The sequence below is a fragment of the Lynx rufus genome, unplaced genomic scaffold (assembly GCF_022079265.1).
Source record: "Lynx rufus isolate CCGP_SWC_20201006 ecotype Redwood Valley unplaced genomic scaffold, mLynRuf1.p SCAF_34, whole genome shotgun sequence".
In the NCBI taxonomy this organism is placed as follows: domain Eukaryota; kingdom Metazoa; phylum Chordata; class Mammalia; order Carnivora; family Felidae; genus Lynx; species Lynx rufus.
In genome coordinates this window covers 52,958-68,353 of record NW_025814850.1, presented here as the reverse complement: position 1 = coordinate 68,353, position 15,396 = coordinate 52,958, and the positions used below count along the sequence as shown (strand labels likewise).

At 54.7% G+C, this 15,396-nt stretch overlaps 4 pseudogenes; all 4 read right to left on the bottom strand.

Annotated features, from left to right (window-relative positions):
* LOC124522253 (keratin-associated protein 9-9-like) lies at positions 1–636 on the bottom strand (annotated as a pseudogene).
* A 3,522-nt stretch (positions 637–4,158) lies between these two features.
* LOC124522252 (keratin-associated protein 9-9-like) lies at positions 4,159–4,794 on the bottom strand (annotated as a pseudogene).
* Positions 4,795–8,316: 3,522 nt separating this feature from the next.
* On the bottom strand, positions 8,317–8,952 carry LOC124522082 (keratin-associated protein 9-9-like; annotated as a pseudogene).
* Positions 8,953–12,491: 3,539 nt separating this feature from the next.
* On the bottom strand, positions 12,492–13,127 carry LOC124522081 (keratin-associated protein 9-9-like; annotated as a pseudogene).
* Positions 13,128–15,396: the final 2,269 nt, after the last annotated feature.

Sequence of the window (15,396 nt, the reverse complement as noted above, 5' to 3'; positions counted from 1 at the left end):
TCAGCAGCAGGAAGGCTGGCCGCAGGATCCAGAGCCCTGGGCTAGGCACCCAGGCAGGCAGCAGCAGGTGGGGTGGTAGCAGGTTCTCGTGCAGTACACGGGGGTTCAGCAACCTGGCTGGCAGCAGCGGGACCCACATCAGTTTTGTCCACAGCCGCTGGACCCACAGCCGCTGGACCCACAACAGCTGGGCTGGCAGCAGGTGGTCCGGCAGCAGGTGGTATGACAGCAAGTTGGGCAGCAGCAAGGCTGGCAGCAGCTCGACCCACAGCCGCTAGACCCACCGCAGTTGTGTCCACAGCCGCTGGACCCACAGCCGCTGGGCTGGCAGCAGGTGGTCCGGCAGCAGGTGGTGTGACAGCAAGCTGGGCAGCAGCAAGGCTGGCAGCAGCTGGAACCACAGCCGCTAGACCCACCGCAGTTGTGTCCACAGCCGCTACACCCACAGCAGCTGGGCTGGCAGCAGGTGGTCCGGCAGCAGGTGGTGTGACAGCAAGTTGGGCGGCAGCAAGGCTGGCAGCAGCTGGACCCATAGCCGCTGGACCCACAGCCGCTGGGCTGGCAGCAGGTGGTCCGGCAGCAGGTGGTCCTGCAGCACGTAGGCTGGCAGCAAGAGGACCAGCACGAGTGGGTCATGGTGTCAGGGGTGGAGGGTGGGCAGGTCCTGTCCGGAGGTGAGGTTGTCCGATTCTGGTGCCTCCTCCGGTTCTGGGGCTTTTATGCGCTGGACCCCCGAAGGTTAGGCCAATGGGCAGGACGTTCCTTGTTGGTGTTTACATCGTTTTCCGTAGTCACTGGGGGAATCATAAACGAGGAAGCTGTTTCCTAAATGTTAGCAATCGTTACAAAATAAGTGTCTAATGGTTTCCTATTTGAGAATAACTCACAGAAACATTTTCCAACGAGAGGAAGGTGGGCACATCAGCCGCATCGTTCTTGTTTCAGTGATCATGGCATCCATCGTGTGATCACGTTCTGCTGGGGTGGCTAGGCTCACCGCAGTGTTCCCTCCCCAGTCTTTGCCCTTAGACTGTAAGTGGATTGCGAGTATCTCTGAGGTGAGGGGCATGATGCTGATGTGTTCACTGGGACAAACGTGGTAGATCCCTGAGCCCAGTTCCGTTTCCCCACAGAAGCCGGATTCAAGACTCCCACAGGCGTATCTGTCTCCTGTAGCACCCAACCCCACCTGCGTATCTCAGTTCAATCAAAGACCCTTGCGTAGCCGATGCCTGGGGTTTTCTCGGCCACATGGCAAGGCAGAAGCAAAGCAGGTGGGGAGAAGCAGCAGCAGTAGTCTGGGACGAAGCAAGCATCAGTCAATATACGTCCTTGTTGAACAGGACCCCTGATTTTCCTCGGGTCGAACGCTTTCACCGGAGGGGGGGCTTTCAGGGGCATAAAGGCGGGGGCAGTATGGGCAAAACCAGGTGAGTTGGGGACTCTAGTCCTAACCTTGTTAGCTAGCCTCGTCAGTGTCCTCACGTAGCTCATTACATCTTTATTTATGGTTGCTCTTTCTTTTTTCTGTCAGGCTGTCTTTCTTTTTCTGCCTTTCTCCCTTCCTCCCTGCATGCCTGTCCATCCCTTCCTCGCACCGTGCCTTCTTTCCTTCCTTCCTTCCTTCCTTCCCTTCATTCTTTAGTTTCTCTCTTTCTTCTCTTCCCGTTCTCCCTCTCTTCCTCCCTCTACCCCCTTCCTTCTATGCTTCCTTTCTTCCTCCCTCCCTTCTCCTTTTCTCCCTACTCCTCTCCTCATCCCCCCATTCGTATTCCACCATCTTCTTCTCTTTCTTCCAATGATTTTCTCCATCCGCCCGGCTAATTAAGAACATAGTGGAATGAATGGTGACAACCATAGTCGGCCAAAGACGTCTGAAGCCACCAAACCTATCTCTTGGGTACTGGTGTGTTTGGGACAACTTCTGCCTACCAGCTCTGCACCTCAATGCCTAAGTGCCCGTTGCACGCGCAGCAGAATGTCAGGCTGCCTGAGCATGCCACACGGAGAAAACACACTCAACCCTTGCTTCTGGAGAGTGGGTTTATAAAGACTCCAGCTCCCTCATGGCTGAAATAAGAGAATCTCACCCTGTGTGTGCGCGCGCGTGTGTGCGTGTGTGTGCGCGCTCGTGCGCGCGCGCGCGTGTGCGTGTTTGGAGTTGTACCGTTTCTGAGATACCTTTCAGGTTAAAGCTTTGGTTGCAAACTGTGATGCTGGCCTCAAAGTGTTTCTTCCCTGTGACACTTCCCCACACTCGGACCAGTGTCACATGACCTCCCCAAAGAGTCCACATTCCTGGGCTCTTTACTTAAGAGGAGCTTCTGGAAAACCAAACTCTGACATTCCTTGACCCCACTCAGTCTCAATTTCCTCACCTCTACAATGGGAACCTTAATACCTACTTTGCAAATCCCTCCAGGAATTAAAGGGAATGCTCATGAAGGATTTAGTCAACATCCAGCCAATATTCGGAAACATGGGTCGTGTCAGGTTTTCATCTCATTTTGCCAACATGGCGCTCTTGGGAACCAGCAGCGGTAGGCACGTTTGGCCTTGGCAGTCTCTCCAGAGCATCCTGGGTACCTAGTCTCCAATGCTGGCATGTGTCCTGCATAGGGGCCTTCGAAGCTCATCAGAGGTCCCTCCGCTGCTCCCAGGAAGTGACCCGGGGCCCTGTCTCCTATTCGTCTCGGAGCCTGAATCGGCCTCACAGCCCTGAGTGCTGACGCGGCACCAGTGGCTCTGGACCAGGAGCACCAGCCTTCGTCCTTGACTCCTAGGAATGCACACGTTGTTGTCTCTTTTTTCTTCCTCACATTCTCCTCACCCCCACGGAGCAGGCATCGTTTCTCCGCCCCCCTCGGTTGCTCACACTTCCTCCACAATATACCAGAGCTTCTTCTGTTCCTTAGATGGTTCAGAGCTCATGGATTCCTCAAAGTCCTACATGCCCATTGCACGATCTCTCTGGCCCTGACACCATGCTTCATCAACTCTCTGGGCAACATTTTGATCACCGTGACAAACTGCCTCACGGGAGGGGAGATACATAGGTTTGGCAGAAAATCACACGATGCCATTTTACTATACCATTAGGTCCCGGGGACGAGGAGGCCAAACAAGAATGTGATATGCACGACCCAAACACAAGCGTGTTCAGCTGCCTCTGTTGCTCACGAGGACCCCGCAGGCTCACCTGTATGTGAGGCAGAAGAGTGCTGAGGCGCTGGATGCCACCCAAGGCAACAGGAGCATCCTGTGTTCCCCAGGGCTCTAAAGGGCAGGTCCCGCTGTCCTCACCTATGGCTGCTGTGGCTGAGTTGTAGGACACTGATGTCTACAACGTAGTGCCAGTGATGGCCCGCCCGTACAGGAGAATAACACTTGTGCGGTCAAAGAAGGCCTCGGATGGACATGTTGCTGGTGCTGAGACTAAGGGTGTGTGCTACCACGTCTGGAGATCTGAACGTAAGTGCGCTTCAGCAAGCGCCCCAACCACAGGCTTGGATCCGAGTGTGTCCATGTCAGCTGTGGGACATTCCACCGTGAAATCTCCTCAGCTGAAAATGCGCATAATGACTTGTGGAGGACTGTGTATGGCTCCACACGGACACTGCATGTGATGTAAAATGTGCGTACAAAACCTCGCAATGGAAACAGGGTAGAAAAACACATAGACAGTACGGGAGTCCAAATGATTGGGATTTATTAAGAGAGACAGGTGAGACTCCCCGCGTCTAGGGAGACATTGAAAGGGAACATGACAGGCAGCAAGAGGCGTACAAGCTTCACGAGTACACCGAGAAAGGAAACATACCCGTGTGGGCTTTCAGCAGTTTCCACGAGTTATAGGTCATTCCTGAGGAGTTGTTTCGCTGACGTATTTAGAGGGACAGGATAAAGTTCTTGACTATGGAGACCAAACAGAGATCCTCACTCTGGATCAGGATGGGTGAAGCTGGCACATGACCCAGAGGAAGGAAAGAAGAAGCGAATCAGGGAGAAGCGGCCCACAACTTCACCAGGCCGACTCACAAGATGGTAGACAGGCAGGCGACTACCCGAGATGTTGGGGATTGCGGGCTGGCTTTCCGCAACGCTTGGCGGTGACCAGTTCCCAAGTGGCAAGTCAGACGGTGGTTCCTGGCGAGGCAATCAGCAGCAGGAAGGCTGGCCGCAGGATCCAGAGCCCTGGGCTAGGCACCCAGGCAGGCAGCAGCAGGTGGGGTGGTAGCAGGTTCTCGTGCAGTACACGGGGGTTCAGCAACCTGGCTGGCAGCAGCGGGACCCACATCAGTTTTGTCCACAGCCGCTGGACCCACAGCCGCTGGACCCACAACAGCTGGGCTGGCAGCAGGTGGTCCGGCAGCAGGTGGTATGACAGCAAGTTGGGCAGCAGCAAGGCTGGCAGCAGCTCGACCCACAGCCGCTAGACCCACCGCAGTTGTGTCCACAGCCGCTGGACCCACAGCCGCTGGGCTGGCAGCAGGTGGTCCGGCAGCAGGTGGTGTGACAGCAAGCTGGGCAGCAGCAAGGCTGGCAGCAGCTGGAACCACAGCCGCTAGACCCACCGCAGTTGTGTCCACAGCCGCTACACCCACAGCAGCTGGGCTGGCAGCAGGTGGTCCGGCAGCAGGTGGTGTGACAGCAAGTTGGGCGGCAGCAAGGCTGGCAGCAGCTGGACCCATAGCCGCTGGACCCACAGCCGCTGGGCTGGCAGCAGGTGGTCCGGCAGCAGGTGGTCCTGCAGCACGTAGGCTGGCAGCAAGAGGACCAGCACGAGTGGGTCATGGTGTCAGGGGTGGAGGGTGGGCAGGTCCTGTCCGGAGGTGAGGTTGTCCGATTCTGGTGCCTCCTCCGGTTCTGGGGCTTTTATGCGCTGGACCCCCGAAGGTTAGGCCAATGGGCAGGACGTTCCTTGTTGGTGTTTACATCGTTTTCCGTAGTCACTGGGGGAATCATAAACGAGGAAGCTGTTTCCTAAATGTTAGCAATCGTTACAAAATAAGTGTCTAATGGTTTCCTATTTGAGAATAACTCACAGAAACATTTTCCAACGAGAGGAAGGTGGGCACATCAGCCGCATCGTTCTTGTTTCAGTGATCATGGCATCCATCGTGTGATCACGTTCTGCTGGGGTGGCTAGGCTCACCGCAGTGTTCCCTCCCCAGTCTTTGCCCTTAGACTGTAAGTGGATTGCGAGTATCTCTGAGGTGAGGGGCATGATGCTGATGTGTTCACTGGGACAAACGTGGTAGATCCCTGAGCCCAGTTCCGTTTCCCCACAGAAGCCGGATTCAAGACTCCCACAGGCGTATCTGTCTCCTGTAGCACCCAACCCCACCTGCGTATCTCAGTTCAATCAAAGACCCTTGCGTAGCCGATGCCTGGGGTTTTCTCGGCCACATGGCAAGGCAGAAGCAAAGCAGGTGGGGAGAAGCAGCAGCAGTAGTCTGGGACGAAGCAAGCATCAGTCAATATACGTCCTTGTTGAACAGGACCCCTGATTTTCCTCGGGTCGAACGCTTTCACCGGAGGGGGGGCTTTCAGGGGCATAAAGGCGGGGGCAGTATGGGCAAAACCAGGTGAGTTGGGGACTCTAGTCCTAACCTTGTTAGCTAGCCTCGTCAGTGTCCTCACGTAGCTCATTACATCTTTATTTATGGTTGCTCTTTCTTTTTTCTGTCAGGCTGTCTTTCTTTTTCTGCCTTTCTCCCTTCCTCCCTGCATGCCTGTCCATCCCTTCCTCGCACCGTGCCTTCTTTCCTTCCTTCCTTCCTTCCTTCCCTTCATTCTTTAGTTTCTCTCTTTCTTCTCTTCCCGTTCTCCCTCTCTTCCTCCCTCTACCCCCTTCCTTCTATGCTTCCTTTCTTCCTCCCTCCCTTCTCCTTTTCTCCCTACTCCTCTCCTCATCCCCCCATTCGTATTCCACCATCTTCTTCTCTTTCTTCCAATGATTTTCTCCATCCGCCCGGCTAATTAAGAACATAGTGGAATGAATGGTGACAACCATAGTCGGCCAAAGACGTCTGAAGCCACCAAACCTATCTCTTGGGTACTGGTGTGTTTGGGACAACTTCTGCCTACCAGCTCTGCACCTCAATGCCTAAGTGCCCGTTGCACGCGCAGCAGAATGTCAGGCTGCCTGAGCATGCCACACGGAGAAAACACACTCAACCCTTGCTTCTGGAGAGTGGGTTTATAAAGACTCCAGCTCCCTCATGGCTGAAATAAGAGAATCTCACCCTGTGTGTGCGCGCGCGTGTGTGCGTGTGTGTGCGCGCTCGTGCGCGCGCGCGCGTGTGCGTGTTTGGAGTTGTACCGTTTCTGAGATACCTTTCAGGTTAAAGCTTTGGTTGCAAACTGTGATGCTGGCCTCAAAGTGTTTCTTCCCTGTGACACTTCCCCACACTCGGACCAGTGTCACATGACCTCCCCAAAGAGTCCACATTCCTGGGCTCTTTACTTAAGAGGAGCTTCTGGAAAACCAAACTCTGACATTCCTTGACCCCACTCAGTCTCAATTTCCTCACCTCTACAATGGGAACCTTAATACCTACTTTGCAAATCCCTCCAAGAATTAAAGGGAATGCTCATGAAGGATTTAGTCAACATCCAGCCAATATTCGGAAACATGGGTCGTGTCAGGTTTTCATCTCATTTTGCCAACATGGCGCTCTTGGGAACCAGCAGCGGTAGGCACGTTTGGCCTTGGCAGTCTCTCCAGAGCATCCTGGGTACCTAGTCTCCAATGCTGGCATGTGTCCTGCATAGGGGCCTTCGAAGCTCATCAGAGGTCCCTCCGCTGCTCCCAGGAAGTGACCCGGGGCCCTGTCTCCTATTCGTCTCGGAGCCTGAATCGGCCTCACAGCCCTGAGTGCTGACGCGGCACCAGTGGCTCTGGACCAGGAGCACCAGCCTTCGTCCTTGACTCCTAGGAATGCACACGTTGTTGTCTCTTTTTTCTTCCTCACATTCTCCTCACCCCCACGGAGCAGGCATCGTTTCTCCGCCCCCCTCGGTTGCTCACACTTCCTCCACAATATACCAGAGCTTCTTCTGTTCCTTAGATGGTTCAGAGCTCATGGATTCCTCAAAGTCCTACATGCCCATTGCACGATCTCTCTGGCCCTGACACCATGCTTCATCAACTCTCTGGGCAACATTTTGATCACCGTGACAAACTGCCTCACGGGAGGGGAGATACATAGGTTTGGCAGAAAATCACACGATGCCATTTTACTATACCATTAGGTCCCGGGGACGAGGAGGCCAAACAAGAATGTGATATGCACGACCCAAACACAAGTGTGTTCAGCTGCCTCTGTTGCTCACGAGGACCCCGCAGGCTCACCTGTATGTGAGGCAGAAGAGTGCTGAGGCGCTGGATGCCACCCAAGGCAACAGGAGCATCCTGTGTTCCCCAGGGCTCTAAAGGGCAGGTCCCGCTGTCCTCACCTATGGCTGCTGTGGCTGAGTTGTAGGACACTGATGTCTACAACGTAGTGCCAGTGATGGCCCGCCCGTACAGGAGAATAACACTTGTGCGGTCAAAGAAGGCCTCGGATGGACATGTTGCTGGTGCTGAGACTAAGGGTGTGTGCTACCACGTCTGGAGATCTGAACGTAAGTGCGCTTCAGCAAGCGCCCCAACCACAGGCTTGGATCCGAGTGTGTCCATGTCAGCTGTGGGACATTCCACCGTGAAATCTCCTCAGCTGAAAATGCGCATAATGACTTGTGGAGGACTGTGTATGGCTCCACACGGACACTGCATGTGATGTAAAATGTGCGTACAAAACCTCGCATTGGAAACAGGGTACAAAAACACATAGACAATACGGGAGTCCAAATGATTGGGATTTATTAAGAGAGACAGGTGAGACTCCCCGCGTCTAGGGAGACATTGAAAGGGAACATGACAGGCAGCAAGAGGCGTACAAGCTTCACGAGTACACCGAGAAAGGAAACATACCCGTGTGGGCTTTCAGCAGTTTCCACGAGTTATAGGTCATTCCTGAGGAGTTGTTTCGCTGACGTATTTAGAGGGACAGGATAAAGTTCTTGACTATGGAGACCAAACAGAGATCCTCACTCTGGATCAGGATGGGTGAAGCTGGCACATGACCCAGAGGAAGGAAAGAAGAAGCGAATCAGGGAGAAGCGGCCCACAACTTCACCAGGCCGACTCACAAGATGGTAGACAGGCAGGCGACTACCCGAGATGTTGGGGATTGCGGGCTGGCTTTCCGCAACGCTTGGCGGTGACCAGTTCCCAAGTGGCAAGTCAGACGGTGGTTCCTGGCGAGGCAATCAGCAGCAGGAAGGCTGGCCGCAGGATCCAGAGCCCTGGGCTAGGCACCCAGGCAGGCAGCAGCAGGTGGGGTGGTAGCAGGTTCTCGTGCAGTACACGGGGGTTCAGCAACCTGGCTGGCAGCAGCGGGACCCACATCAGTTTTGTCCACAGCCGCTGGACCCACAGCCGCTGGACCCACAACAGCTGGGCTGGCAGCAGGTGGTCCGGCAGCAGGTGGTATGACAGCAAGTTGGGCAGCAGCAAGGCTGGCAGCAGCTCGACCCACAGCCGCTAGACCCACCGCAGTTGTGTCCACAGCCGCTGGACCCACAGCCGCTGGGCTGGCAGCAGGTGGTCCGGCAGCAGGTGGTGTGACAGCAAGCTGGGCAGCAGCAAGGCTGGCAGCAGCTGGAACCACAGCCGCTAGACCCACCGCAGTTGTGTCCACAGCCGCTACACCCACAGCAGCTGGGCTGGCAGCAGGTGGTCCGGCAGCAGGTGGTGTGACAGCAAGTTGGGCGGCAGCAAGGCTGGCAGCAGCTGGACCCATAGCCGCTGGACCCACAGCCGCTGGGCTGGCAGCAGGTGGTCCGGCAGCAGGTGGTCCTGCAGCACGTAGGCTGGCAGCAAGAGGACCAGCACGAGTGGGTCATGGTGTCAGGGGTGGAGGGTGGGCAGGTCCTGTCCGGAGGTGAGGTTGTCCGATTCTGGTGCCTCCTCCGGTTCTGGGGCTTTTATGCGCTGGACCCCCGAAGGTTAGGCCAATGGACAGGACGTTCCTTGTTGGTGTTTACATCGTTTTCCGTAGTCACTGGGGGAATCATAAACGAGGAAGCTGTTTCCTAAATGTTAGCAATCGTTACAAAATAAGTGTCTAATGGTTTCCTATTTGAGAATAACTCACAGAAACATTTTCCAACGAGAGGAAGGTGGGCACATCAGCCGCATCGTTCTTGTTTCAGTGATCATGGCATCCATCGTGTGATCACGTTCTGCTGGGGTGGCTAGGCTCACCGCAGTGTTCCCTCCCCAGTCTTTGCCCTTAGACTGTAAGTGGATTGCGAGTATCTCTGAGGTGAGGGGCATGATGCTGATGTGTTCACTGGGACAAACGTGGTAGATCCCTGAGCCCAGTTCCGTTTCCCCACAGAAGCCGGATTCAAGACTCCCACAGGCGTATCTGTCTCCTGTAGCACCCAACCCCACCTGCGTATCTCAGTTCAATCAAAGACCCTTGCGTAGCCGATGCCTGGGGTTTTCTCGGCCACATGGCAAGGCAGAAGCAAAGCAGGTGGGGAGAAGCAGCAGCAGTAGTCTGGGACGAAGCAAGCATCAGTCAATATACGTCCTTGTTGAACAGGACCCCTGATTTTCCTCGGGTCGAACGCTTTCACCGGAGGGGGGGCTTTCAGGGGCATAAAGGCGGGGGCAGTATGGGCAAAACCAGGTGAGTTGGGGACTCTAGTCCTAACCTTGTTAGCTAGCCTCGTCAGTGTCCTCACGTAGCTCATTACATCTTTATTTATGGTTGCTCTTTCTTTTTTCTGTCAGGCTGTCTTTCTTTTTCTGCCTTTCTCCCTTCCTCCCTGCATGCCTGTCCATCCCTTCCTCGCACCGTGCCTTCTTTCCTTCCTTCCTTCCTTCCTTCCCTTCATTCTTTAGTTTCTCTCTTTCTTCTCTTCCCGTTCTCCCTCTCTTCCTCCCTCTACCCCCTTCCTTCTATGCTTCCTTTCTTCCTCCCTCCCTTCTCCTTTTCTCCCTACTCCTCTCCTCATCCCCCCATTCGTATTCCACCATCTTCTTCTCTTTCTTCCAATGATTTTCTCCATCCGCCCGGCTAATTAAGAACATAGAGGAATGAATGGTGACAACCATAGTCTGCCAAGACGTCTGAAGCCACCAAACCTATCTCTTGGGTACTGGTGTGTTTGGGACAACTTCTGCCTACCAGCTCTGCACCTCAATGCCTAAGTGCCCTTTGCACGCGCAGCAGAATGTCAGGCTGCCTGAGCATGCCACACGGAGAAAACACACTCAACCCTTGCTTCTGGAGAGTGGGTTTATAAAGACTCCAGCTCCCTCATGGCTGAAATAAGAGAATCTCACCCTGTTTGTGTGCGTGTGTGTGTGTGTGTGTTTGTGCGCGCGCGCGTGTGTGCGCGCTTGCGCGCGCGCGCGCGTGTGCGTGTTTGGAGTTGTACCGTTTCTGAGATACCTTTCAGGTTAAAGCTTTGGTTGCAAACTGTGATGCTGGCCTCAAAGTGTTTCTTCCCTGTGACACTTCCCCACACTCGGACCAGTGTCACATGACCTCCCCAAAGAGTCCACATTCCTGGGCTCTTTACTTAAGAGGAGCTTCTGGAAAACCAAACTCTGACATTCCTTGACCCCACTCAGTCTCAATTTCCTCACCTCTACAATGGGAACCTTAATACCTACTTTGCAAATCCCTCCAAGAATTAAAGGGAATGCTCATGAAGGATTTAGTCAACATCCAGCCAATATTCGGAAACATGGGTCGTGTCAGGTTTTCATCTCATTTTGCCAACATGGCGCTCTTGGGAACCAGCAGCGGTAGGCACGTTTGGCCTTGGCAGTCTCTCCAGAGCATCCTGGGTACCTAGTCTCCAATGCTGGCATGTGTCCTGCATAGGGGCCTTCGAAGCTCACCAGAGGTCCCTCCGCTGCTCCCAGGAAGTGACCCGGGGCCCTGTCTCCTATTCGTCTCGGAGCCTGAATCGGCCTCACAGCCCTGAGTGCTGACGCGGCACCAGTGGCTCTGGACCAGGAGCACCAGCCTTCGTCCTTGACTCCTAGGAATGCACACGTTGTTGTCTCTTTTTTCTTCCTCACATTCTCCTCACCCCCACGGAGCAGGCATCGTTTCTCCGCCCCCCTCGGTTGCTCACACTTCCTCCACAATATACCAGAGCTTCTTCTGTTCCTTAGATGGTTCAGAGCTCATGGATTCCTCAAAGTCCTACATGCCCATTGCACGATCTCTCTGGCCCTGACACCATGCTTCATCAACTCTCTGGGCAACATTTTGATCACCGTGACAAACTGCCTCACGGGAGGGGAGATACATAGGTTTGGCAGAAAATCACACGATGCCATTTTACTATACCATTAGGTCCTGGGGACGAGGAGGCCAAACAAGAATGTGATATGCACGACCCAAACACAAGCGTGTTCAGCTGCCTCTGTTGCTCACGAGGACCCCGCAGGCTCACCTGTATGTGAGGCAGAAGAGTGCTGAGGCGCTGGATGCCACCCAAGGCAACAGGAGCATCCTGTGTTCCCCAGGGCTCTAAAGGGCAGGTCCCGCTGTCCTCACCTATGGCTGCTGTGGCTGAGTTGTAGGACACTGATGTCTACAACGTAGTGCCAGTGATGGCCCGCCCGTACAGGAGAATAACACTTGTGCGGTCAAAGAAGGCCTCGGATGGACATGTTGCTGGTGCTGAGACTAAGGGTGTGTGCTACCACGTCTGGAGATCTGAACGTAAGTGCGCTTCAGCAAGCGCCCCAACCACAGGCTTGGATCCGAGTGTGTCCATGTCAGCTGTGGGACATTCCACCGTGAAATCTCCTCAGCTGAAAATGCGCATAATGACTTGTGGAGGACTGTGTATGGCTCCACACGGACACTGCATGTGATGTAAAATGTGCGTACAAAACCTCGCATTGGAAACAGGGTACAAAAACACATAGACAATACGGGAGTCCAAATGATTGGGATTTATTAAGAGAGACAGGTGAGACTCCCCGCGTCTAGGGAGACATTGAAAGGGAACATGACAGGCAGCAAGAGGCGTACAAGCTTCACGAGTACACCGAGAAAGGAAACATACCCGTGTGGGCTTTCAGCAGTTTCCACGAGTTATAGGTCATTCCTGAGGAGTTGTTTCGCTGACGTATTTAGAGGGACAGGATAAAGTTCTTGACTATGGAGACCAAACAGAGATCCTCACTCTGGATCAGGATGGGTGAAGCTGGCACATGACCCAGAGGAAGGAAAGAAGAAGCGAATCAGGGAGAAGCGGCCCACAACTTCACCAGGCCGACTCACAAGATGGTAGACAGGCAGGCGACTACCCGAGATGTTGGGGATTGCGGGCTGGCTTTCCGCAACGCTTGGCGGTGACCAGTTCCCAAGTGGCAAGTCAGACGGTGGTTCCTGGCGAGGCAATCAGCAGCAGGAAGGCTGGCCGCAGGATCCAGAGCCCTGGGCTAGGCACCCAGGCAGGCAGCAGCAGGTGGGGTGGTAGCAGGTTCTCGTGCAGTACACGGGGGTTCAGCAACCTGGCTGGCAGCAGCGGGACCCACATCAGTTTTGTCCACAGCCGCTGGACCCACAGCCGCTGGACCCACAACAGCTGGGCTGGCAGCAGGTGGTCCGGCAGCAGGTGGTATGACAGCAAGTTGGGCAGCAGCAAGGCTGGCAGCAGCTCGACCCACAGCCGCTAGACCCACCGCAGTTGTGTCCACAGCCGCTGGACCCACAGCCGCTGGGCTGGCAGCAGGTGGTCCGGCAGCAGGTGGTGTGACAGCAAGCTGGGCAGCAGCAAGGCTGGCAGCAGCTGGAACCACAGCCGCTAGACCCACCGCAGTTGTGTCCACAGCCGCTACACCCACAGCAGCTGGGCTGGCAGCAGGTGGTCCGGCAGCAGGTGGTGTGACAGCAAGTTGGGCGGCAGCAAGGCTGGCAGCAGCTGGACCCATAGCCGCTGGACCCACAGCCGCTGGGCTGGCAGCAGGTGGTCCGGCAGCAGGTGGTCCTGCAGCACGTAGGCTGGCAGCAAGAGGACCAGCACGAGTGGGTCATGGTGTCAGGGGTGGAGGGTGGGCAGGTCCTGTCCGGAGGTGAGGTTGTCCGATTCTGGTGCCTCCTCCGGTTCTGGGGCTTTTATGCGCTGGACCCCCGAAGGTTAGGCCAATGGGCAGGACGTTCCTTGTTGGTGTTTACATCGTTTTCCGTAGTCACTGGGGGAATCATAAACGAGGAAGCTGTTTCCTAAATGTTAGCAATCGTTACAAAATAAGTGTCTAATGGTTTCCTATTTGAGAATAACTCACAGAAACATTTTCCAACGAGAGGAAGGTGGGCACATCAGCCGCATCGTTCTTGTTTCAGTGATCATGGCATCCATCGTGTGATCACGTTCTGCTGGGGTGGCTAGGCTCACCGCAGTGTTCCCTCCCCAGTCTTTGCCCTTAGACTGTAAGTGGATTGCGAGTATCTCTGAGGTGAGGGGCATGATGCTGATGTGTTCACTGGGACAAACGTGGTAGATCCCTGAGCCCAGTTCCGTTTCCCCACAGAAGCCGGATTCAAGACTCCCACAGGCGTATCTGTCTCCTGTAGCACCCAACCCCACCTGCGTATCTCAGTTCAATCAAAGACCCTTGCGTAGCCGATGCCTGGGGTTTTCTCGGCCACATGGCAAGGCAGAAGCAAAGCAGGTGGGGAGAAGCAGCAGCAGTAGTCTGGGACGAAGCAAGCATCAGTCAATATACGTCCTTGTTGAACAGGACCCCTGATTTTCCTCGGGTCGAACGCTTTCACCGGAGGGGGGGCTTTCAGGGGCATAAAGGCGGGGGCAGTATGGGCAAAACCAGGTGAGTTGGGGACTCTAGTCCTAACCTTGTTAGCTAGCCTCGTCAGTGTCCTCACGTAGCTCATTACATCTTTATTTATGGTTGCTCTTTCTTTTTTCTGTCAGGCTGTCTTTCTTTTTCTGCCTTTCTCCCTTCCTCCCTGCATGCCTGTCCATCCCTTCCTCGCACCGTGCCTTCTTTCCTTCCTTCCTTCCTTCCTTCCCTTCATTCTTTAGTTTCTCTCTTTCTTCTCTTCCCGTTCTCCCTCTCTTCCTCCCTCTACCCCCTTCCTTCTATGCTTCCTTTCTTCCTCCCTCCCTTCTCCTTTTCTCCCTACTCCTCTCCTCATCCCCCCATTCGTATTCCACCATCTTCTTCTCTTTCTTCCAATGATTTTCTCCATCCGCCCGGCTAATTAAGAACATAGTGGAATGAATGGTGACAACCATAGTCGGCCAAAGACGTCTGAAGCCACCAAACCTATCTCTTGGGTACTGGTGTGTTTGGGACAACTTCTGCCTACCAGCTCTGCACCTCAATGCCTAAGTGCCCGTTGCACGCGCAGCAGAATGTCAGGCTGCCTGAGCATGCCACACGGAGAAAACACACTCAACCCTTGCTTCTGGAGAGTGGGTTTATAAAGACTCCAGCTCCCTCATGGCTGAAATAAGAGAATCTCACCCTGTGTGTGCGCGCGCGTGTGTGCGTGTGTGTGCGCGCTCGTGCGCGCGCGCGCGTGTGCGTGTTTGGAGTTGTACCGTTTCTGAGATACCTTTCAGGTTAAAGCTTTGGTTGCAAACTGTGATGCTGGCCTCAAAGTGTTTCTTCCCTGTGACACTTCCCCACACTCGGACCAGTGTCACATGACCTCCCCAAAGAGTCCACATTCCTGGGCTCTTTACTTAAGAGGAGCTTCTGGAAAACCAAACTCTGACATTCCTTGACCCCACTCAGTCTCAATTTCCTCACCTCTACAATGGGAACCTTAATACCTACTTTGCAAATCCCTCCAGGAATTAAAGGGAATGCTCATGAAGGATTTAGTCAACATCCAGCCAATATTCGGAAACATGGGTCGTGTCAGGTTTTCATCTCATTTTGCCAACATGGCGCTCTTGGGAACCAGCAGCGGTAGGCACGTTTGGCCTTGGCAGTCTCTCCAGAGCATCCTGGGTACCTAGTCTCCAATGCTGGCATGTGTCCTGCATAGGGGCCTTCGAAGCTCATCAGAGGTCCCTCCGCTGCTCCCAGGAAGTGACCCGGGGCCCTGTCTCCTATTCGTCTCGGAGCCTGAATCGGCCTCACAGCCCTGAGTGCTGACGCGGCACCAGTGGCTCTGGACCAGGAGCACCAGCCTTCGTCCTTGACTCCTAGGAATGCACACGTTGTTGTCTCTTTTTTCTTCCTCACATTCTCCTCACCCCCACGGAGCAGGCATCGTTTCTCCGCCCCCCTCGGTTGCTCACACTTCCTCCACAATATACCAGAGCTTCTTC